General features: G+C 42.2%; 1 protein-coding gene and 1 long non-coding RNA gene across 6 annotated transcripts in view; one reads left to right on the forward strand and one right to left on the reverse strand.

Moving 5' to 3' along the window:
- The window catches only part of FOXN2 (forkhead box N2), a 75,035-nt gene extending 69,029 nt beyond the window's left edge, over positions 1-6,006 (reverse strand). The window contains exon 1 of one of the 5 annotated variants that reach the window (XM_074400284.1): positions 5,916-6,002. The gene's annotated coding sequence lies outside the window, so the exon portion shown is untranslated. Of the gene's footprint in view, positions 1-5,181; positions 5,292-5,650; positions 5,738-5,915 lie in introns of those variants that run through there. The other 4 variants (XM_074400288.1, XM_074400285.1, XM_074400289.1 and 1 more) reach the window with 4 other exon arrangements.
- Positions 6,007-6,537: 531 nt separating this feature from the next.
- The window catches only part of LOC141581051 (uncharacterized), a 285,372-nt gene continuing 268,125 nt past the window's right edge, over positions 6,538-23,784 (forward strand). The window contains exons 1-2 of the long non-coding RNA XR_012513494.1: positions 6,538-6,622; positions 18,004-18,134. This is a non-coding gene — a long non-coding RNA (uncharacterized LOC141581051). The remainder of the gene's footprint in view (positions 6,623-18,003; positions 18,135-23,784) is intronic.

The following is a 23,784-nucleotide window of genomic DNA, read 5'->3' on the forward strand; positions in this document are numbered from 1 at the left end:
AAAATTACTAATAAAACAATACTACAAGCCAGGTGCAGTGGCTTGCACTTGTAATCCCAGCACTTTGGGAGGCTGAGGTAGGTGGAACACCTGAGGTCAGAAGTTCAAGACCAGCCTGGCCAAAATGGCTAAACCCCATATCTACTAAAAATATAAAAATCAGCTAGCCAGCCGGGCGCGGTGGCTCACGCCTGTAATCCCAGAACTTTGGGAGGCCGAGGCGGGTGGATCACGAGGTCAAGAGATCGAGACCATCCTGGTCAACATGGTGAAACCCCGTCTCTACTAAAAATACAAAAAACTAGCTGGGCATGGTAGTGCGTGCCTGTAATCCCAGCTACTCGGGAGGCTGATGCAAGAGAATTGCAGTGAGCCGAGATCGCGCCATTGCACTCCAGACTGGGCAACAAGAGCGAAACTCTGTCTCAAAAAAAAAAAAAAAAAAAAAAAATCAGCTAGCCATGGTGGTAGGCACCTGCAATCCCAGCTACACAGGAGAATCACTTGAACTGGGAGGTGGAGGTTGCAGGGAGCTGAGATCACACCACTGTACTCTAACCTAGGCGACAGAGTGCCAGACCTCCATCTCAAATATATACATATATATATATATATATATATATATATATATATAAATATATATAAATATAAAATAGGCATTGTACACATTTATAGTATTAATTATGAAGTCAAATATGACCAAAGCAAATGCTCCTTAAATGTTAGTTTCCCAAAGCATCAATCTTTGTTTACAACACTTCAAAAAAAAAAATTTTTTTTTTTGAGACAGAGTCTCACTCCACTGCCCAGGCTGGAGTGCAGTGGCATGATCTCAGCTCACTGCAACCTCCACTTTCTAGGTTCAAGCAATTCTCCTGCCTCAGCCTCCCAAGTAGCCAGGACTACAGGTGTGCGCCACCACACCTGGCTACTTTTTGTATTTTTAGTAGAGATAGGGTTTTGCCATGTTGGCCAGGCTGGTCTTAAACTCCTGACCTCAGGTGATCTGCCCACCTCAGCCTTCCAACGAGCTGGGATTACAGGTGTGAGCCACCAAGGCTGGCCACAAATTCTTAATATTAGCTGTCATCTCTTTAGTACCCCACACCTCTGTCTTCAGTCACTACAGATCATATTATACTTAGCTTACACTTAGTTAACTAAACTTAACCATCTTCTTAATAATGAACACCCTCCCAAACTCCCTCTAACAGTTACCAATTTTTTCTTTAATAGATCACTATCCTTCTAATTTTTCTGCATTCCCACAGTCAGTCTTGTGCATTGTACTCAAAAAATACTTCCTCAAATAAGTATTTTATATCGTGCACTTTGGAAGGCAGGAGTGCGAGGACTGGGGGAGCCCAGGCTGGGAAATACAGCTAGATCTTATCTCTTAAAAAACAAAACAAAACAATGTCGAGCACATCGTAAGTGCTCAAAAACTATTAAATGAAAACAAAGCAGTACAGAATGCTACAGCACAAAAGAATCATATGCTATTAGAGAAGGGAAAGAATTTTCAGTTGGAGAGATGACCGTGGGTCTAACATTCTATAAATGTAAAGGCTCTCAGAGTAATTAAGATATCAGGAAGTCCTCAAGGCTGGGCATCATGGCTCATGCCTGTAATCTCAACACTTTGGAAGGCTGAGGTGGGAGGATCATTTGAAGCCAGGAGTTCAAAAGCAGCTTGGGCAACACAGCAACACCCTGTCTCTGCATTTTTTTAAAAAAAGCCCTCAAGCTTGTGTAGATATTCAGTAGTTAAGAGGATGTTTACAGGTATATTTCCAACAGAAAAATGCTATATCAGTAAAGTTATAAAGAAAATAAAATTGTTATACAACACTGAGATAATGAATAATGAATAGTTCCTACAGGTTAGCGGAAGGTAAGATGGGAGAAGATTGGAACCAAAGTTAGAAAAGTCTTGAGAATTAATTTGGTATTCATGCTTGATACACAGGGCATTGGTCATTAGAGTGATATAGTTTTCAGGAAGATTAAGGGGAGTAATATGAAGGTTAGACATTAGAAAGCAAGAGTCTTAATTTCTCCCAGAAGTCTCCTTTCTCTACTCGAGCCCTCTAAAGTCTCAGTTTCCCTCTCTTAATTCTTACGGCACTTGTCTACAACATATACTTTCAGTTCTAATTGTATCCTCACATTGTAAACTTTTTTCCATGCATGCTAATAACCTCTTCAACCTAAGATTTGAGATTTCTTTTCTTCTGAGAAATCGGTAAAGCATTGGGCCATCAAAACTTTATTTTTGGAGGCTCTTTTTGAATTTATATAAAACTCATTACCAAAATGACAACAATTCACAAGCAACAAAAAAGGACATTAAAAAATACACACACATACAAGGAGCAGCTAAATATGCTGCCCTAAGAACACAATTAAGTCCTTTTTGTGAAGTACTTTTTAAAGTTTTCTTTTCAGAGCTGGATTCCATGACTAAGAATGTATAAGCGAGTTATCTTCCAGCATATGTTTTTGGTACTTCCTGTTTTATATTATTTTTAAAATTATTTAAAAAAATTTTAATATGCTGGGCATGGTGGCTCATGCCTGTAATCCCAGCACTTTGGGAGGCCAAGGCAGGTGGATCACTTGAGGCCAGGAGTTCAAGACCAGTCTGACCAACGAGATGAAACCCTGTCTCTATTAAAAATACAAAAAAAAAATTAGCCAGGTGTGGTGGCAGGCACCTGTAGTCCCAGCTACTCGGGAGGCTGAGACAGGAAAACTGCTTGAACCTGGAAAGAGCAGGTTGAAGTGAGCCCAGATCATGCCACTGCACTCCAGCCTGGGGGCAGAGTGGGACTCCATCTCAAAAAAAAAAAAAAAATTTTTTAAGTAGAGATGGTGTCTCACCAAGTTGCACAGACAGGCTGGTCTCAAACTCCTGGGCTCAAGCAATCTTTTTTTTGTTTGTTTGCTTGTTTCTGAGACGGAGTCTTGCTCTGTCGCCCAAGCTGGAGTGCAGTGGCCTGACTTTGGCTCACTGCAACCTCTGCCTTCCGGGTTCAAGCAATTCTCCTGCCTCAGCCTCCCGAGCAGCTGGGACTACAGGCGTGTGCCTCCAGGTTCAGCTAATTTTTGAATTTTTAGTAGAGACAGGGTTTTGCCATGTTGCCTAGGCTGGTCTCGAACTCCTGACCTCAGATGATCTGCCCACCTCAGCCTCTCAAAGTGCTGGGATTACAGGCACCACACCAGCCACCACACCTAGCTGAGCAATCCTTTTTCAAGAGATGGGAGTCTTGCCACATTGTCCAGGCTGGACTTGAACTCCTGATCTCAGAAGATACTTCTGCCTTAGCCTTATATAAGTATTTTGTGACCTCATTTACTTTTCTTTCTCAACTAAAAATTGCTCTCAGTGTTCAGCACATATACTCATTTCTCAATTGTATTGTTTTTTCTGCCATGAGGCCTGGATACCATTTTCAATATCTTTATCTATTAACTTCTGTGATTGAGCACCATTGTTATGGGGTAATTAAAATTCCAGTAAAATGGTGTTGCTGTAACTTCTCTATACAGTTCTTGTGCAGATTTTAAATGCTTCCTGTGGTTTAACATTCTTCAAGTAAAACTAATTCAAATAAAAACACACATTACAGAAATAATTCAAATCTACCAAAGCATTCACAAAATGAAAATGATGTATTAGTATGCAAGGATTGTCCTTAAATTCTCTACAATTTTCCAAACTCTCCAAGTTTATTTTGTATCTTCAACTCTTTGATCTTCTACTTTTATATATTCTAAAAACTATATTTCATTCTCTTAAAATCTGTTCATGTTAACATTCATATTGACTTCACATTTTTTTAAAAAAAAGCTTTAAAAAGTACACAAACATGGCCGGGCGCGGTGGCTCAAGCCTGTAATCCCAGCACTTTGGGAGGCCGAGGCAGGTGGATCACGAGGTCAAGAGATCGAGCCCAGACTGGTCAACATGGTGAAACCCCGTCTCTACTAAAAATACAAAAAATTAGCTGGGCATGGTGGCACGTGCCTGTAATCCCAGCTACTGAGGAGGCTGAGGCAGGAGAATTGCCTGAACCCAGGAGGCGGAGGTTGCGGTGAGCCGAGATCGTGCCATTGCACTCCAGCCTGGGTTAACAAGAGCGAAACTCCGTCTCAAAAAAAAAAAAAAAAAAAAAAATACACAAACACATAAATCAAATCACTACTTCATCCCTAAAAAAGTATTTTCACAGGTAATTTTATTTACCTACGTTTAGATCATAATTTTTATGTTAAAAGAAAAAAAACAGATTTTTCTAAAACCGTCAAAAAGAAATCCTCCAGATAATGCGATTATTTCTGATTACATCAGAATCTCTGATTAATGGTTTTGAAATTCAAGTATTTTTTTTTCCAGAGTTGGCAAACTACATAATGCACTATTCTATTATTCTATGATGGTACCTAATAATGCTGAGGTTTTAAAAATAGATCATCAAAACAGCAGAGAACGGCAAAAACAAACAAAACAACACGTCAATATACATCTTAGAAGAACTTCAGGGTAAAAGAGGTAAGTCTTAAGATTCGGATGAAACAGGTACAGGCATGAATGGTTCAGCTTCCTCCTCTTCGCCATCTAAGAAAGCACTAAGATAAATGTACATGCGAAGCGACAGCAGTCACAAAGCCCCTGGCTACCAGAGAAACCTCAGCCCCTAGTGCCACTAGAGCACTCTATTACACTCAGCCGGCCACGTGGCTGTCACAATCAGAAAAAAGATAGAAGAAACAGCTTCAAGTAACCTGGAAACACTTAACTGCCCTCCTCCCCTAACCTTGGAGATCGGGTAGGAGAAAGAAAGTCTATGTCATTTCTTTGAACGCTAAAACTCTTTTTTTCCCCCCAGTACGGAGAAAATGAAGACTTTAAAGCAGAAACCCGGTGCAAGGACACTGCGAGAGTGTGGCTCCCTGGCGAAGCAGACACCCCAACTCTCTGTTCTGCGGTGAGAACAGAGGCTTGTTGCAAAGGTGCAAAAGGGGGTGGAGTTAAGCAGGAGTGGAGGATGGACCACTGAGCACATGGGCTGCTTTCCCCTAATTACCACCATCCATCCGAGTTCCACACAGGCTGCTGCTGCAGTGGAGCAAACTCGCAAGGCTGAAGGGCCTCTCGCACCGCAGACCTCTCACCTTGCCAGGAAAGACAGGACTGGAGGGCAAAGGTAACCACGGCCCCAAAGGAGGTGGCGAACAGGAAGTGTCCATATTGCAGCACTAAAACATTAGCTCCCTCCGAGGCCCCACGAGGCGGTGGAGGGGCGAGAGGGCGCCGGGGTCGGCCACCCCCACACCCAGGAACCGCCTCTGCCCATTACAGCGTCCCGCCGCCCCCGGCGCCTCCCTGGGCACTACTTGGCGGGGCCCAGCCAATCCCAACCGGGCCGGACGAAGACTCCGAGCCCGGCACGTCTCGCTCCACTTCAAGCCGGAGGAGGGGGCGTTGCAAAGACTCCAAGGTGCTTGGGGTACTTCCCTAACAGCAGATTCCAGCCCCGAGCCGAGCCCCGAGGGTCCTCGGGGCCCCTTCCACGCCTTCCCGGAGGAAGACACCCTCGCGGCGGTTTCCGCCGCGCGACAGCCCCTCCCGGGCGGTCATTACCTCTCAGAAAAAACTCCTAACTCCTCACGAGCCACACTCCTCTCAGTTCGACACCCCCAGGAACCCACACACCACCAGAGACGCGCGCCGGGGACACCCCCGCGCCGGCGCAAATTCCTCACGGGACATCTGCCTCCGCGCCCCACGCCTGGCGCCGGTCGCTCGCGCTGCCTCCGCTCCCGGGAGCGGCGACGCGGGCCGGGGCGTGGAGCGCGGTCACCGGGCGGCGCCGGCTCGGGAGGGCACCGCTCCGCCCGGGACTCACCGTCAGCTCGGCCGACCGGCCAAGAGGCGAGGGACCGGCCAGGGAAGACAATATGGCAGAGCACCGCAGCTGTTCCCTGTAGCTTCCAGCAGTCGCCTCCGGGAAGACGCGGCAACGAGCAGGCAGCGGCAGCTGCAGTGGCGGCCCAGGCAGCACCACATCCCCCTCCCGCTCGCTTCCTCCCCCTCCCTCCCCTTCCCCGCTGCCATGGCAACGCGGCGCCAGGGAGATTAGCCCCGCCCCTCCTTCCCGTCCCGCCTCCGGCGACCCTGAGGAAGGGGGCTCGGCCGGCCGCTCCCTGTTCCCGCCCACCTCCGACCGAAGGGACGGGCCTGGGATCTGGCGGGCTGCCAGGCAAGGCGGCTGGGGAGGAGGTGAAATGCAGGGTCCGGAAGGGCGGGGCTCACACGGAAGGCAGGGCGGAGTCGCTATGGGCCGGTGCGGGTTTCGGGCAGAAGAGGGCAGGGGAAAGCGGGAAAATGGAAAGGCCTCGCCTGTCGGGGGAAGGACCTATAGGAGTGCGGCGGCGGCGCGGCGCGGCTGCTGAGTGGCCGAGAAGGCGCGGGGCGGGGCAAGGCTGCCGCAGGGCCCGACGGCCTTCGTCGCCTGTGCCCGGGCTGCGGAGACCTTCCTCGACACCCCGAGTTAGGTGGGTTTCCGCTACAGGCTTCCGCCGTTGGCCAGGCTTTGAAAGCGCTTTAGGAACGGTAAAGCATTGCTGTAACTTAAAGTAGTGTTACTCTCTCTTAACGGAAATGTTCTGTGGAAATAAGTCAGTGTTTTTCCGATAGGGAAAAAAAGACAAGGATCAAATTCAAATTTTAATGTGCATAGAATTTACAGAAGCTAAGGACTTAACATGCATTGTCATATCCGTCAGGACAACATAGACTTGCCACATGAAATACAGGAGTGCCCATTTAAACCTGAATTTCAGATAAATGGAGAGTTTTTAAAATATAAGAATATCTTGTTTGGTATATACTTCCTGGTTGTTTTGGTTTGTTTTACTAAATATGTCAACCCTGTCTAACTCATGGAAACTTTACAGATATGGAAACTGATGCTTAGAAGTAGAAACTTCACAGATATGAAAACTGAGGCTTAGAAAAATGACACATCAAATATATGAGAAGTGGCAGCACTAAGGCTCTAGTTTGCTACGAATATGATCCTGATAATTAAATTTCTGAGTTTCTTTATCAATATCTTCAAAAACTAGAGCAGTGATACCTATCTCACAAAGGTGTTGAGTAGTCTAAAACAAAAGGTGTACGAAGCCCAAATACTGACTGAGCATGTTCACTTTGTGCTCAGGCTGTGAGTATAAGGTGAGCTTTGGATGAAACAAGCTACCTGCTGACAATAAAACAAGTCAGGTTGTGGGGCTGACAGCTACAGAAGAATTATGGGCATCAGAACACATTTTTAAAATGTAGACGGGGTATGGTGGCTCATGCCTGTAATCCCAGCACTTTGGGAGGCTGAGGCAGGTGGATTAGGAGGTTAGGCGTTCAAGACCAGTCTGACCAACATAATGAAACCCCGTCTCTACTAAAAATACCAAAACTTATCTGGGCGTGGTGGGGAGTGCCTGTAATCCCAGTTACTTAGGAGGCTGAGGCAGGAGAATCGCTTGAACCAGGGAGGCAAGGTTGCAGTGAGCCGAGATTGCACCACAGCACTTCAGCCCAGGCATCAGTGAGAGACTCTGTCTCAAAAAATAAAATAAAATAAACATTTGATCTCATCATCCATCCCACAGATGAAACACTGCATTCATATAATTTGTTCAGTCATCTACCAGTTCCATTTGTCTTTCCTTGCACTGTCCTGTGGGGCCTCACAGCTGCATTCGGAGGCCACAAGGCAAATGTACAATGTGCTTCAGTTGGAGCAGAAGTTGCTGTGACTTCTGCCTTCGGAGCAATCACTGTTGCCCACTCATATGGACATGTTGAAGGAAATTCCTGGAAGAGGGGTATAGTAGAGACGGAGCAGGGGAAAGAAGGAAGGGAAGATCGAAAGAAGATGTAGCCACAGCCTCCTCACACCTCAGTCTTGTTTTATCTCTGCCAGCCATTGTTGTAGTGGCCACTAACATATCTTTTTTTTTTTTTTTTTTTTTTTTTTTGAGACGGAGTTTTGCTCTTGTTACCCAGGCTGGAGTGCAATGGCGCGATCTCGGCTCACCGCAACCTCCGCCTCCTGGGTTCAGGCAATTCTCCTGCCTCAGCCTCCTGAGTAGCTGGGATTATAGGCACGCGCCACCATGCCCAGCTAATTTTTTGTACTTTTAGTAGAGACGGGGTTTCACCATGTTGACCAGGTTGGTCTCGATCTCTCGACCTTGTGATCCACCCGCCTCGGCCTCCCAAAGTGCTGGGATTACAGGCTTGAGCCACCACGCCCGACCTTCTTTTTTTTTTTTTTTTTTGAGGCGGAGTTTCACTCTTGTTACTCAGGCTGGAGTGCAGTGGCGCAATCTCTGCTCACCGCAACCTCGGGCTCCTGGGTTCAAGCAATTCTCCTGCCTTAGCCTCCTAAGTAGCTGGGACTACAGGCACGCGTCACCATGCCCAGCTAATTTTTGTATTTTAGTAGAGACGGGGTTTCACCATGTTGACCAGGATTGTCTCGATCTCTTGACCTCGTGATCCACCCGCCTCGGCCTCCCAAAGTGCTGGGATTACAAGCTTGAGCCACCACGCCCGGCTGATATCTTAATCTTCTTACAAATTATTTTACTAATATCTTACTTGATATATTGAACTTTAATTATGTTTCATCTTCATGCTCTTACTCCATCTATTTCTTTGTTTATTTTTGAGACAGAGTCTTGCTCTGTTACCCAGGCTGGAGTGTAGTGGTGCAATCTTGACTCACTGCAACCTCCACCTCCCACATTCAAGTGATTCTCATGCCTCAGCTGGGATTACAGGAGGTCGCCACCACACTCAGCTAATTTTTGTATTTTTACAAAATACATATTGAACATATTGATGTTCAATAATGTTTGTTAATAAAATAAATAGAGATAGGGTTTCACCATGCTGTCCAGGCTGGTCTCAAACTCCTGACCTCAGGTGATCTGCCTGCCTCCGCCTCTCAAAGTTTTGGGATTACAGGCATGAGCCGCTGTGCCCAGCCATCCATCTATTTTAAAATCAAGTGGCTAAGCAGTCCTCTTCAACTGTAGAAGAATCACAGAATTTGAGAAATGGGAGATAATTAAGAGATGTGTCATTTAGGAACTCAACCTATCATGAGAGGACAAATCCAGAAAAGTTATGTAACTTGTCCAAGATCAAATAATTAATCTACTGCACCCTCATTCACTAAATTCCCTCTCCTGATCCTTATCAACTGTTTCAACCCAGAAAGTCTGGGCATATTTAAATAATCTTTGTGAGTAAGACTCAGATCTCAGCAAATCTGTTATGCTCTTAGTTTACAATCCAAGGATACTTGTATACCTACAGGCATTTTTAGAGGACTTTGAACATCTACCAAGGAAAAGCCCTGATTAAAGATAATGATTCAGAGTGGATAGCTTTTCCCAGGAGTTTGCAAGAGTGAAAAGGCCAGGAAACCAGAACTAAACTCTAGGAAAAAGATCCTAGCAGTTAAGAACTCTTGTGAAGCTTAGTATTTTTCTGTCTCCAAATTATTTCAAAGGAACATATTCAGTGATAAAATTTACTGGAAGACAAATGCATTAGAAAGTATGTTATTTAAAATGCCCCCATGCTTAGGCTACAAAAGTGATAGAAGCTCAAATATGTGTTTATGTTTTAAATGTATTTATCATTGTATAATGCTACATAAGTTCAACAAAAGACTTTTTGATCATGAGTTGATGGTTCTAAAAATAATCAGTTTGTCAATAAGCAGTCTAGACTTCAAGCCCCTTGAGGTCAAGAACCATGTTTTTCTATGATACAATTTCTTAGAATAGCTTTGGGTACAGTAGGGATGTTCAATAATGTTTGTCAATAAAATAAGTAATCCCAGATTCTATGATACCAGGACTAGTATATAATGTTCCTAAATACTGGTCTGCCACTTGGGCTAAAAGGTTAGAATTATGAATAAAAGTCTATTTTTTTTCCTGATGGATCATTTTCAATGCATTTCTTAAAAGCAACTACCTATATCTACATTTTTCTAAGTCTTGGTATGAACTGTAATTTGGACCAATCCCCCGGCTGAGGACACTAGAAAACCTCAACAAAATATAAATGATATCAGCTTGAAGGCATTAGAGAGCTAAAAAGTTAATGAGGAATTACCAGGCCATGATCTGGGGAATGATGGCAGTCCATTTGTCCATTCCATAGAGGGCTGCTGAGAGGATAAGCAGGAATGGGGAACAGAAATTGGAGTTCAGGGCATGCTAAGAGAGAAAGAGGTGAACTCTATTGAAGACCCCTTGCTTTGGACAAGGAATTCAAAAGGATACATCATAAAAGGAAAGAGTCTGTAGCTCAGCTTCAGATCACCTCAACCTTGAAACTGGATTAGGGTAATTTCTTTGAGCTCATGCCCACAAGCACTTGGCAGAACCAAACTAAAATCATTTCTGGAGTAAAATAATATTATCTAGGCCTCAAATAATTTCCACATATAATTTGGATAACACAATGCTTACTACAAAATTTTTAAAAAATCAGTTACATAAGGAAATAAGAAAAATATAGCAGAAAAAAACAGAAAATAAAAACAGACCCCAAAGGGGTCAGAGAGTGAAATTATCAGGTACAGATTTAAAAATAACAATGCCTACTATGTTCAGATAAATCAAACACAAGATTAAATATTTGGGCAGACAACTAGAAACTTGAAAAAAGAGCTAGATGAATATTTGGGGACAAAAAAATTTACTAACCGAAAATAAAGACTCAACAATGGGTATAAGAGCATATTAGGCACAGATAAAGGTAGAATTAGTGAACTAGAAGGTAAGTCAGAAGAAAATATTCAGAATGAACTACAAAAAGGAAAAAGGATGGAAAAATATAGAACACATGGAAGATATAGTAAGGAAGTTTAATATTAACATAAATGAAATTCCAAAAGGAAAGGGAAAGGTATTGAGCATAAATAATGTTTGAACCAATGACTTCATCTGGATTTTTTTTTTTTTAATTCACACAGCTGGTATACAGACTCATCATGAAAAAATTGCTAAAGTCTGAAGACAAAAAGAAAGATCTTTAAGAGCAGTCAGAGAAAAGAGAGAACCTAAAAAAAGAAAGAAAATTATACTTGCAGTTGACTTTTTAACAGAAATAGCTGAAGCCAGAAAATGATGGAATGATAACTTTAAAGGACTGAAACAAATATTTTTTAAGAATGAAAGTAAAATTAAGGAATCTCTGAAGGAACAAAACAGAGTATTGACAGTAGCATTCTATGGGCAGGAGGTAAATGTTCCCAGTTATAAGGTCATAGATATGGTAGGAAATAAAGATCAATAAAAATGATAAATATGTGGGTAAATCTAAATGAATATTGATACTGACTATGTAAGACTATAATAAGCATGTCTTCTGTATTTCAAAACACACAATAGGCTGAGCATGGTGGTTCACGCCTGTAATCCTGGCACTTTGGGAGGCTGAAGCAGGAGGATTACTTGAAGCCAGGAGTTAGAGACAAGCCTGGGTAACATAGTGAGACCCCATCTCTACATAAAATTAAAAAGTTAGCCAGGCATGGTGGTACATGTCTGTAGTGGAAAGCTTCTTGGGAAGCTGAGGTGGGAAGATTGCTTGAGCCCAGTAAGCAATGATTACACCACTGCACTGCACTCTAGCCTGAGCAACGGAAACCCTCTCTCTTAAGACACACACACACACACACACACACACACACACACACACACACACACACAAAATAATAGTGTATGTTAGGAGAAGGTAAATGGAATCGAGTTCTAAAATCAGTGCATTTTCTAGGAGCATGGAAAAAGTTATAATTAATATTAGACTCTGGTAAGTGAAGAATGCATCTTATGATCTCTAGAATAATTACTGAGAAAATAATAAGAAACTATGTGTATTAATCAGGATTCTTCAGAGAAGAAGAAGTGGAGGCTTAGTAGCCTAAAATCTGTAAGGTAGAACAACAGGCTAGAGACCCAAGGAAGAGTTGCAGTTTGAGTCCAGAAGCAGTCTGCTAGCAGAATTCCTTCTTGCTCATGGGAGATAAATCTTTGTTCTATTAAGGCATTGGATAAGATCCACCCACCTTATGGAAGGTAATCTGCTTTATTAAAGTCCATGCATTTAAATGTTAATCTCATCCAAAAAACACTTTCACAGAAACATTTAGAATAGTGTTTGACTAAACATTTGGATATCAGTAGCACTGCCAAGTTGATTCATAAAATAAACCATCACACTATGCAATTTCCAGTCTACTTTGAGAGTGTGAGAAAATGGAGTAATAAAAAATAATCTAAATGCAAGATAGAAGACAAATAAGAACATTTAATAAAACAAATAGAAAGCTGATATAAGAAGGTAGACATAAACCTAAATATATCACTAATTACACTAAATGAAAACAGATCCGAATGACAAAGATTGTTTTTGTTACCTATTGTTATGTAACAAACTACCGCAGAATTTAGTAGTTTAGGCCCAGCACAGTGCCTCACACCTGTAATCCCAGCAGTTTGGGAGGGTGAGGAAGGCAGATCACTTGAGGTTAGGAGTTCAAAGACCAGCCTGGCCAACATGGCGGAACCCCATCTCTACTTCAAATACACCAAATGGCCAGGTGCAGTGGCTCATGCCTGTAATCCCAGCACTTTGGGAGGCCAAAGTGGGTGGATCACCTGAGGTCAGGAGTTTGAGACCAGACTGACCAACATGGTGAAACCTTGTCTTTACTAAAAATGCAAAAATTATCTGGAAGTGGTGGTGGGCACCTGTAATCCCAGCTACTTGGGAGGCTGAGGCAAGAGAATCTCTTGAACCCAGGAGGTGGAGGTTGCAGTGAGCCACAATTACACCACTGTGCTCCAGCCTGGGCAACAGAGCAACACCCTGTCTTCAAAAAAAAAAAAAAAAAAAAATTTAGTAGCTTAAAATCAAAACCATTTTATTATTTTTCCTGATTCTATGGGTCAGAAATTTCAATAGGACATAATGGAGAAGGCACTTTCTTCTCTGGGTGATGTCCACTGGGACTGAAATGTTCTAGATAGCTTTTTTGTCCACATGTCTAGCACCTCAGCTGGGACGGATCCAATGGCCAGGGGTTAGAACATCTTGACTGATATCATATGTGTGGGGCCTTGGTTCTCACAATTGATTGGGTTATTTGGTTTTTCTACAAGTAGTTCTTGCACTTCTTTTCCACATGGCCAATCCATGTAGTCTCTCCAGAAAGATAGCAATGTTATAGTTCCCAAGAAGATGAGACTTATAACTAACATACTATCATTTCTGTTACATTCTATCAGATAAAGGAAATTTCAGGCCTAGAGTCAAAAGAAGAGTATACTACTTAAGGGTCTAAATACTAGGAAGTGGAATAAACCTGGGGCTACCAATTGAGTTAACCAACTACCGCAGATTGTCAGAATGGGCAAAAATAAAAACCCAACCACATGCTGTTTACAAGAAACATATCTAGAACATAAAAATACATAAAGTTTGAAAGTAAAGAATAGAAAAAAACTAAGCCATGTAATATTAACGAAAGGAAGCTGGAATAGCTAAATTAAGTAGATACTAGGACAAAAAGTACTTATTGATGGAGTGAAAGGGAGACTCTTCATAATAATGAAGATTTAATTTTCCAGGAAGATAAAAATATTCTAAATTTGTATTCCTCCAATAACATAACCTCAAAGTATGTAAAGCAAATATTACAAAACTATGAGGAATAAAAACTCCAGAATTTTAGGAGGAGATGTTAACATATTCAATTACTGATAAAACAGGCAGACAGAAAATTCAGTAAGGCTATAGGTCTGAACAATACTATTAGCAATGTTAAGTGTAAGAATATGTGGAATACTTTTCCATAGTCCTTTACATATGAAGAAATTCACTAGTTTATGTTATTTCTGTTTTGGCTCATGAAGCTGGTAAGGATATCAGAGGATCCTGAGCCTACAGGCTGGTTAGAATCTCTCCCTATTTTACAGATAGATTGTTTACCTTTACCTTATTCATTAAATAAACTTAGTAACTACCGACTATGTTCCAGGCACTGTACTTAGAACAGAGGTGAAAACAGTAGTTAAAACTACAGACAAGCAAATCAGAAAATATAATTGTGGTATATAAGTGCAGTGGTAGAGCTTTACATAAGTAGTAATGGGAATCAAGTCCTAACTCAGCCCTGGGAGATGTCTGAACAAAGATTTAAGAGAGAAGAATATGGAGTAGAAGTAGGAATGGGCATGGTAGAAGAGGGGTGGAACCATATCTAGCAAAGCCTAGTGGAGAAAGAGCATGATTATTCAAGTGAGAGAACTGCCAGTCATTTGGACTGTCTGGAATATAAAAGGTTGCTCAAGTTAGGGATTATCTGATTGCAAGAAACAGAAACTCATGCCAGCTGGCTAAAGTAAAGGAGAAATGAATATAAAAATAGGCAGGGATTATGTGAGACACAACTGTGGGAAGCACAGCCAAAATGGCAAGAACTTTCCCTTTTCTCTCATCATCTAGTCTTGGCATTTCTTTGTGTGTCTGTTTCACTCTGTGCTCACTTATATGCTTACATGTAGTCCATTATGGCTGTCCCAGATACAGGCCTTGGCTTTCCACCTCTGCCGCCAACTCATTTTGTCTAACTTTCCTGCTTAGCAACCTACAGTTACTATCTAATACAGCCTCAGGGTCCCAAATCCAAATTCCCAGGAGCTGTAATAGACTGATGCAGCTTCCACATGCTTGTAGATCAGGGGTCAGCAAACTGTGGCCCTGCCTTCCACTTTTGTAAATAAAGTTTTTATGGAACATAGCCACACATATTCACTAACATACTATCCATGGCTGCTTTGGCACTATAAAGACAGAGTTGTGCAACTGAGACAGAGAACCAATGGACCATAAGGCTGAAAACATTTACTATGGAGACTTCTACAGAAAAAATTTGCTGGCTAGGCATGGTGGCTCATGCCTGTAATCCCAGCACTTTGAGAGGTCGAGGCGGGTGGATCACCTGGGGTCAGGAGTTCAAGACCAGCCTGGCTAACATGGTGAAAGTTTGTCTCTACTAAAAATACAAAAACTATCTGGGTGTGGTGCTGCGTGCCTATAATCCCACCTACTTGAGACGCTGAGGCAGGAGAATTGCTTGAACCCGGGAGGTGGAGGTGCAGTGAGCCAAGATTGTGTCACTACACGCCAACCTGGCAACATAGCGAGACTCTGTCTCAAAAAGAAAAGAAATGAAAAAGTTTGCTGACCCTGCAGTAGACAGGTCATGTGGAGGTGTAGAACTGTATAAAGATTTTCAGGGAGTCAACTCTGGTAATGGAAGCTCTTAAAGTAGATAACCCCTCTGTGTCTCTCCGAAAAAAGGATAACGATGGGAAAAGAAACAGTGGGTGAGGAAGTATTTTGAGAAAGGAACGGGTTGCAAACTGTAACATAGGAGAGAAAATAATCAGTCTCAAGTGCATGCTAAATTTTTTACACAGGGCAAAAGGGTGCAAGACAGTGACTTCTTCCTCTGGAGAAATTCATTAAGATGCTAAATTTAGGAGTACATGTCACCTGTAACTGCCTTTAAATAACTCACTTGTGGCAAATTTCCCAGACCCTCCCTGCATAGCTCTTGCTGAGATGAACTGGCTGAGGCATAATATTTGCTGAATGTACAAAGATTTTTAAATGCATGTCCAGAAGGTTATTGTTTACCTGAGAGAGAGAGGGAGAGAGAGAAAATGAGACAGATAAATAGAAAGAAGGCAGATAGACCGAGACTTGGTCTGGGAGGAGACAACAAAATCTGGAATTTACTATTTTGGTAAATTTAAGATGATTGTGGAGAAATCTTTGATAAGTAACAGTTTTCTTGGTGAGTAGAAAAATATTAATTTAAAAAAACCCTAAGGTTCACGGCCAGGCACAGTGGCTCACGCCTGTAATCCCAGCAGTTTGTGAGGCCAAGGCAGGCAGATCACTTTTGGTCAGGAGTTCGAGACCAGCCTGGCCAACATGGTGAAACCCCATCTCTACTAAAAATACAAAAAATTAGCCAGGTGTGGTGGTAAATGCGTGTAGTCCCAGCTACTTGGGAGGCTGAGGCAAGAGAATGGCTTGAACCCAGGAGGCAGAGATTGCAGTGAGCCAAGATCATGCCACTGCACTCCATCCTGGTGATAGAGTGAGACCCTGTCTCAAAAAAAAAAAAAAAAGAAAAAAAAGAAAAGAAAAAGAAAAAGAAATGCAAAATCGCTGGCCCCATTCCAGACCCAGTGAATAAGAACCTGCATTTTTTAAAAAATCCCAGGCCGGGCGCAGTGGCTCATGCCTGTAATCCCAGCATTTTGGGAGGCTGAGGTGGGTCTATCACGAGGTCAAGCGATCCAGACCATTGGTCAACATGGTGAAACCCCGTCTCTACTAAAAATACAGAAAATTAGCTGGCATGGTGGCACGCGCCTGTAATCTCAGCTACTCAGGAGGCTGAGGCAGGAGAATTGGCTGAACCTAGGAGGCGGAGGTTGCGGTGAGTCAAGATCGCGCCATTGCACTCCAGCCTGGGTAACAAGAGCAAAACTCCGTCTCAAAAAAAAAAAAAAATCCCATAGATGATTCTGTTAAAGAAAAAGTTATTCACTGATACTTGTTAAAGCATGATAAGGCAAACTTTATTCAAAACCATCATGATAGGTATAGGGGCCAATGCAATGAGATTTTGCAGTTGGGATTAGAGACTGGGCTCAACTCAGAATACAGCAAGGACAAGTGGGAATTTATAGCCAAGGAGCAGGTAACAGTCAGTGGATGGAAAATTGCTAAAAGCAAACATAAAGCAGTAAGGAGGATTCTGGCTAACCTGACCTAAGAAGGTTTCTTGTGCTATAGACAGGCCAGGATAATCAGACATCCTCTGGAGGATAGTGGAGAATAAGGAATCCAGTTAGATACTAAAGGTGGGGGAGGTTCTTGCTAAACTGACTTAACTGAGTTCTTTGCTAAAAATGGACTTTACAATTAAGTGTACAAATACGCTGGGAGAAGATTTGGTCGAGCAGAGAATTTTTGTCAATTCTATATACATTAAAGTAAGAGAAGCACTAACTACAGTAGTTTTCAGATGATTTAAAATGGAACAGTCATTATTTTGTTTCATTTGGTTTGAATGAAATCTTTCATAAAGCCCAATTCATAAAATAGATCAAAGTAGACCTGTTCTGATTAAAGATGGGAGGATGCTGGAAGGCAGGGAAGGACTGGAAAAGCCCAAGCATGTCTATTCAATGTTACCCCAAGAACACAGTTTGAAAACCACCGATCTAACAGAATGAGCAGAAGTAATAGAATCTTTAGGTCCAGGCTCTGTTAAACTCCCATGCTGTCTTCCAGCACCACCTCACTGAGAACTACCACAATGAATCCATGTTAGGGATGAGACATGTCCTGTTTTGAAAGATTACAAATTTTTTAAAACTTGGGAATCACTTTTTTTTAGCTTAAAAATAAAGCAGCTGGGTGTGGTGGCTCACTCCTGTAATCCCAGCATGAGGCAGGCAGATCACTTGAGGTCAGCAGTTCAAGACCAGCCTGGCCAACATGGTGAAACCCCATCTCTACTAAAAATACAAAAAATTAGCCAGGTGTGGTGGCTCATTCCTATGATCCCAGCTACATGAGAGGTTGAGACAGGAGAACTACTTGAACCTGGAAGACAGAGGTTACAGTGACTGGGATTACGACACTGCACACAGTCTGGGCAACAGAGTAAGACTTCGTCTCTAAATAAATAAATAAATAAATAAAGCATATAGGGCTCAGAAGGGGACTGATGAAACTTCATTAAAACACAGCTACATTTAAAGCTATACTAACTGCTAACAAAAAACCCAAACCTACTTTTCTTTAAATCTTAGGGATGAGGACCTGGCAAGATGGCCAAATAGGAACAGCTCTGGTCTGCAGCTCCCAGCAAGACCAATGCAGAAGGCAGGTGATTTCTGCGTTTCCAGCTGAGGTACCCCGTTCATCTCATTGAAATTAGACTGTGAGTGCAGCTCATGAAAAGGGAGCAGAAGAAGGGTGGGACATTGCCTCACCCATGAAGTGCAAGGGGCTGGGGACCTCCCTCCCCTAGCCAAGGGAAGCCATGAGGGACTGTGCTATCTGGCCCAGATACTATGCTTTTCCCATGGTTTTGGCTACCAGCAGAGCAGGAGATTCCCCTACATGCCTATGACATCAGGCCCTGGTTTTTCTAGTACAAAACTGGGCAGCTGTTTGGCCAGACACTGAGCTAGCTACAGGAATTTTTTTTTTTGTACCCTAGTGGTACCTGGAACCCCATCAAGAGAATCATTCACTTCCCCTGGAAAGGGGGCTGACACCAGGGAGCCAAGTGGTCTGACTCAGTGGGCCCCACTCTCACCAAGCCTAGCAAGCTAAGAATCACTGGCTTGAAATTCTTGCTGCCAGCACAGCAGTCTGAAGTCAACCTAGGACAATCGAGCTTGGTGGGACCACCATTACTGAGATTTGAGTAAGTGGTTTTCCCCTCACAGTGTTAAGGAAGCTACCAGGAAGTTCAGACTGGGTGGAACACACTGCAGCACAGCAAAACAGCTGTGGTCAGACTGTGCCTCTAGATTCCTCCTTACTGGGCAGGACATCTTAGAAAGAAAGACAGCAGCCCCACTCTTTGTAGATAAAACTCCCATCTCTCTGGGACAGAGCACCTGAGAGAAGGAGCAGCTATGGGCACAGCTTCAGCAGACTTAAACATCCCTACCTCCTGGCTCCGAAGAACAACATATCTCCCAGCACAGTGCTGGAGCTCTGCTAAGGGACATACTGCTTTCTCAAGTGGGTCACTGACCCCCTGCCTCCTGACTGGGAAACACCTTCCAGCAAGGATTGACAGACACCTCATACAGGAGAGCTCTGGCTGACGTCAGGTGGGTGCCCCTCTTGGATGAAGCTTCCAGAGGAAGGAACAGGCAGAAATCTTTGCCGTTCTGCAGCCTCCACTGGTGATACCCAGGCAAGCAAGTTCTGGAGTGGACTTCTGGCAAACTCAATCAGACCTGCAGAAGAGGGGCCTGCCTACTAGAAGGAAAACTAACAAACAGAAAGCAGTAACATCAACATCAACAAAAAGGATACCTACACAAAAACCCCATCCAAAGGTCATCAGCCCAAAGATCAAAGATAGATAAATCCACAAAGATGAGGAAAAACAAGCACAAAAATGCTGAAGATTCCAAAAACCAGATTGCCTCTTCTACTCAAAGTGATTGCAACTCCTCTCCAGCAAGGGCACAAAACTGGACAGAGAATGAGTTTGGCAAATTGACAGAAGTAGGCATAAGAAGGTAGGTAATAACAAACTCCTCTGAGCTAAAGGAGCATGTTTTACCCCAATGCAAGGAAGCTAAGAACCTTAATCAAAGGTTACAGGAACTGCTAACTAGAATAACCAGTTTAGAGAAGAACATAAATGACCTGATGGAGCTAAAAAAACACAGCACAGAAACTTTGTGAAGCATACACAACTATTAATAGCCAAATTGATCAAGTGGAAGAAAGAATATCAGAGATTTGAAGATTAACTTAATGAAATAAAGCATGAAGACAAGATTAGTGAAAAAAGTATGAAAAGGAATGAACAAAGCCTCCAAGAAATATGGGACTATGTGAAAAGACCAAACCTACAATTGACTGGTGTACCTGAAAGTGACAAAGAGAATGGAACCAAGTTGGAAAACACACTTCAGGATATTATCCAGGAGAACTTCCCTACCCTAGCAAGACAGGCCAACATTCAAATTCAGGAAATACAGAGAACACCACCAATATACTCCTCAAGAAGAGCAACCCCAAGACTCATAATCTTCAGATTCTCCCAAAGTTGAAATGAAGGAAAAAATGTTAAGGGCAGCCAGAGAAAGATCAGGTTACCTACAAAGGGAAGCCCATCAGACTAACAGCAGATCTCTCTGCAGAAACCCTACAAGCCGGAAGAGAGTAAGGGCCAATATTCAACGTTCTTAAAGAAAAGAATTTTCAACCCACAATTTCATTTCCAGCCAAACTAAGCTTCATAAGCGAAGGAAAAATAAAATCCTTTACAGACAAGCAAATGCAGAAGGATTTTGTGACCAACAGGCCTGCCTTACAAGAGTTCTTGAAGGAAGCACCAAACATGGAAAGGAAAAACCAGTTTTGCTGTGGTACCAGCCATAGCAAAAACATGCCAAAACATAAAGACCAACAACAGTATAAAGAAACTGCATCAACCAGCTAGCATCATGATGACTGGATCAAATTCACACATAACAATACTAAACTTAAATGTAAGTGGGCTAAATGCCCCAATTAAAAGACATGAGTTGGATGAAGAGTCAAGACCCATTGGTATGCTGTATTCAGGAGACGCGTCTGACGTGCAAAGACACACATGGATTCAAAAGAAAGGGATGGAGAAATATTTACCATGCAAATGGAAAGAAAAAAAAAAAAGCAGGAGTTGCAATCCTAGTCTCTGATAACATAGACCTTAAACAAACGAATATCAAAAAAGACAAAGAAGGGCAGTACATAATGGTAAAGGGAGCAATGCAACAAGAAGAACCAACTATCCCAAATATATATGCACCCAATACAGAAGCACCCAGATTCATAAAGCAAGTTCTTAGAGACCTACAAAGAGACTTAGACTCCCACACAATAATAGTGGGAGACTTTAACACCCACTGTCAATATTAGACAGATCAATAAGACAGTAAATTGACAAGGATATTTAGGACTTGAACTTAGCTCTGGACAAAGTGGACCTAATAGACATCTACAGAACTCTCCATCCAAAATCAACAGAATACATTCTTCTTAGCACTACATAGCACTTATTCTAAAATCAACCACGTAATTGGAAGTAAAACCCTCCTCAGCAAATGCAAAAGAATGAAATCATAACGGTTTCTCAGACCACAGTGCAATCAAATTGGAATTCAGGATTAACAAACTCACTGAAAACGACACAACTACGTGGAAACTGGACGGCCTACTCCTGGATGACTACTGGGTAAATAACAAAGTTAAGGCAGAAACAAATAAGTTCTTTGAGACCAATAAGAACAAAGAGGCAACATATCAAAATCTGGGAGACAGCTAAAGCAATGTTTAGAGGGAAATTTATAGCACTAAATGCCCACATCAGAAAGCAGGAAAGATCTAAAATCGGCACCCTAGCATCACAATTGAAAGAACCAGAGAAGCAAAAGCAAATAAACCAAAAAGCTAGTGGAAGAGAAGAAATAACTAAGATCAGAGCAGAAAGCATATTCAAATAGGAAGAGAGGAATTCAAATTGTCTGTTTGCAGACGACATGATTGTATATTTAGATAACCTCATCGTCTCAGCCCCAAAACTCCTTAAGCTGATAAGCAACTTTAGCAAAGTCTCAGGATACAAAATCAGTGTGTAAAATTTACAAACATCCCTTTACACCAATAATAGAGAGCCAAATCATAAGTGAACTTCCATTCACAATTGCTACAAAGAGATTAAAATACCTAGGAATACAACTTACAAGCAACATGAAGGACCTCTTCAAGGAGAACTACAAACCACTGCTCAAGGAAACAAATGGAAAAATATTTCAGGCTCATGGAGAGGAATAATTAATATCACGAAAATGGCTATACTGCCCAAGGTAATCTACAAATTCAGTGCTATTTCCGTAAAGCTACCATTGACCTTCTTCACAGAATTGGAAAGAACTACTTTAAATTTCATATGGAACCAAAAATGAGCCTATGTAGCCAAGACAATCCTAAGCAAAAAAAACAAAGCTGGAGGCATCACACTACCTGACTTCAAATTATACTACAAGGCTACAGTAACCAAAACAGCATGATACTGGTACCAAAACAGATACATAGACCAATGGAACAGAACAGAGGCCTCAGAAATAACACATCTACAAACATGTGATCTTTGACAAATCTGATAAAAATGCAATGGGGAAAGGATTTCCTATTTAATAAATGGTGCAGGGAAAACTGGCTAGTGATATGCAGACAATGGAAACTGGACCCATACCCTACACCTTATACAAAAATTAACTCAAGATGGACTAAAGACTCAAATGTAAAACCTAAAACCATAAAACCCCTAGAAGAAAACCTTGGCAATACCATTCAGGACATAGGCATGGGCAGCTTCATAACTAAAACACCAAAAACAATTGCAACAAAAGCCAAAATTGACAAATGGGATCTAATTAAACTAAAGAGCTTCTGCACAGCAAAACTACTATCATCAAGGTGAACAGAATGGGAGAAAATTTTTGTAATCTATCCATCTGACAAGGATCTAATATCCAGAATCTACAAGTAACTTAAACAAATCTACAAGAAAAAAACAACCCCATCAAAAAGTCAGCAAAAGATATGAACAGACACTTCTTAAAAGAAGACATTTATGTGGCCAATAAACATATGAAAAAAAGCTCATCACCACTGTCATTAGAGAAATGCAAATCAAAACCATAATGAGATACCATCTCCCACCAGTTAGAATGGTGATCATTAAAAAGTCAGGAAACACAGCTACTCAGGAGGCTGAGACAGGAGAATTGCCTGAGCCCAGGAGGCGGAGGTTGCGGTGAGCCGAGGTCGTGCCATTGCACTCCAGCCTGGGTAACAAGAGCGAAACTCCGTCTCAAAAAAAAAAAAAAAAAAAAAAAAAAAAAGTCAGGAAACAACAGATGCTGGAGAGGATATGAAGAAATAGGAACACTTTTACACTGTTGATGGGGGTGTAAATTAGTTCAACCACCATGGAAGACAGTGTGGTGATTCCTCAAGGATCTAGAACCAGAAATGCCATGTGAGCCAGCAGTCCCATTACTGGGTATATACCCAAAGGATTATAAATCATTCTACTATAAAGACACATACACATGTATGTTTATTGCAGCACTATTTAGAATAGCAAAGACATGGAACCAACCCAAATGTCCATCAATGATAGACTGGATGAAGAAAATGTGGCACATATACACCATGGAATACTATGCATCCATAAAGAAGAATGAGTTCTTGCCCTTTGCAGGGACATGGATGAAGCTGGAAACCATCATTCTCAGAAAGCTAACACAGGAACAGAAAACCAAATACCACATTTTCTCACTCATAAGTGGGAGCTGAACAATAAGAACACATGGAGACAGGGAGTGGAACATCACATACCAGGGCCTGTTGAGGGGTTGAGGGACAAGGGGAGGGAAAGCATTAGTATAAATGCCTAATACATGTGGGGCTTAAAACCTAGATGATGGGTTGATGGGTGCAGCAAACCACCATGGCACATGTATAACTATGTAACAAACCTGCACATTCTGCACATGTATCCCAGAACTTAAGGTGTATAAATTTATATATATATATATATATATCTTAATCTTAGAGATTAAAAAAAATTTTTAATTTGATCTCCCTTCCCTGGTCCCTCCTTACTTAGCAGTCAAGTGGAGAGACAATACGTGCAGTTTTTTTTTTTTTTTTTTTTTTTTGAGACCGAGTTTCGCTCATTACCCAGGCTGGAGTGCAATGGCGCAACCTTGGCTCATCGCAACCTCCGCCTCCTGGGTTCAGGCAATTCTCCTGCCTCAGCCTCCTGAGTAGCTGGGATTACA

The sequence above is a fragment of the Saimiri boliviensis genome, chromosome 1, assembly GCF_048565385.1.
Source record: "Saimiri boliviensis isolate mSaiBol1 chromosome 1, mSaiBol1.pri, whole genome shotgun sequence".
NCBI lineage: Eukaryota > Metazoa > Chordata > Mammalia > Primates > Cebidae > Saimiri > Saimiri boliviensis.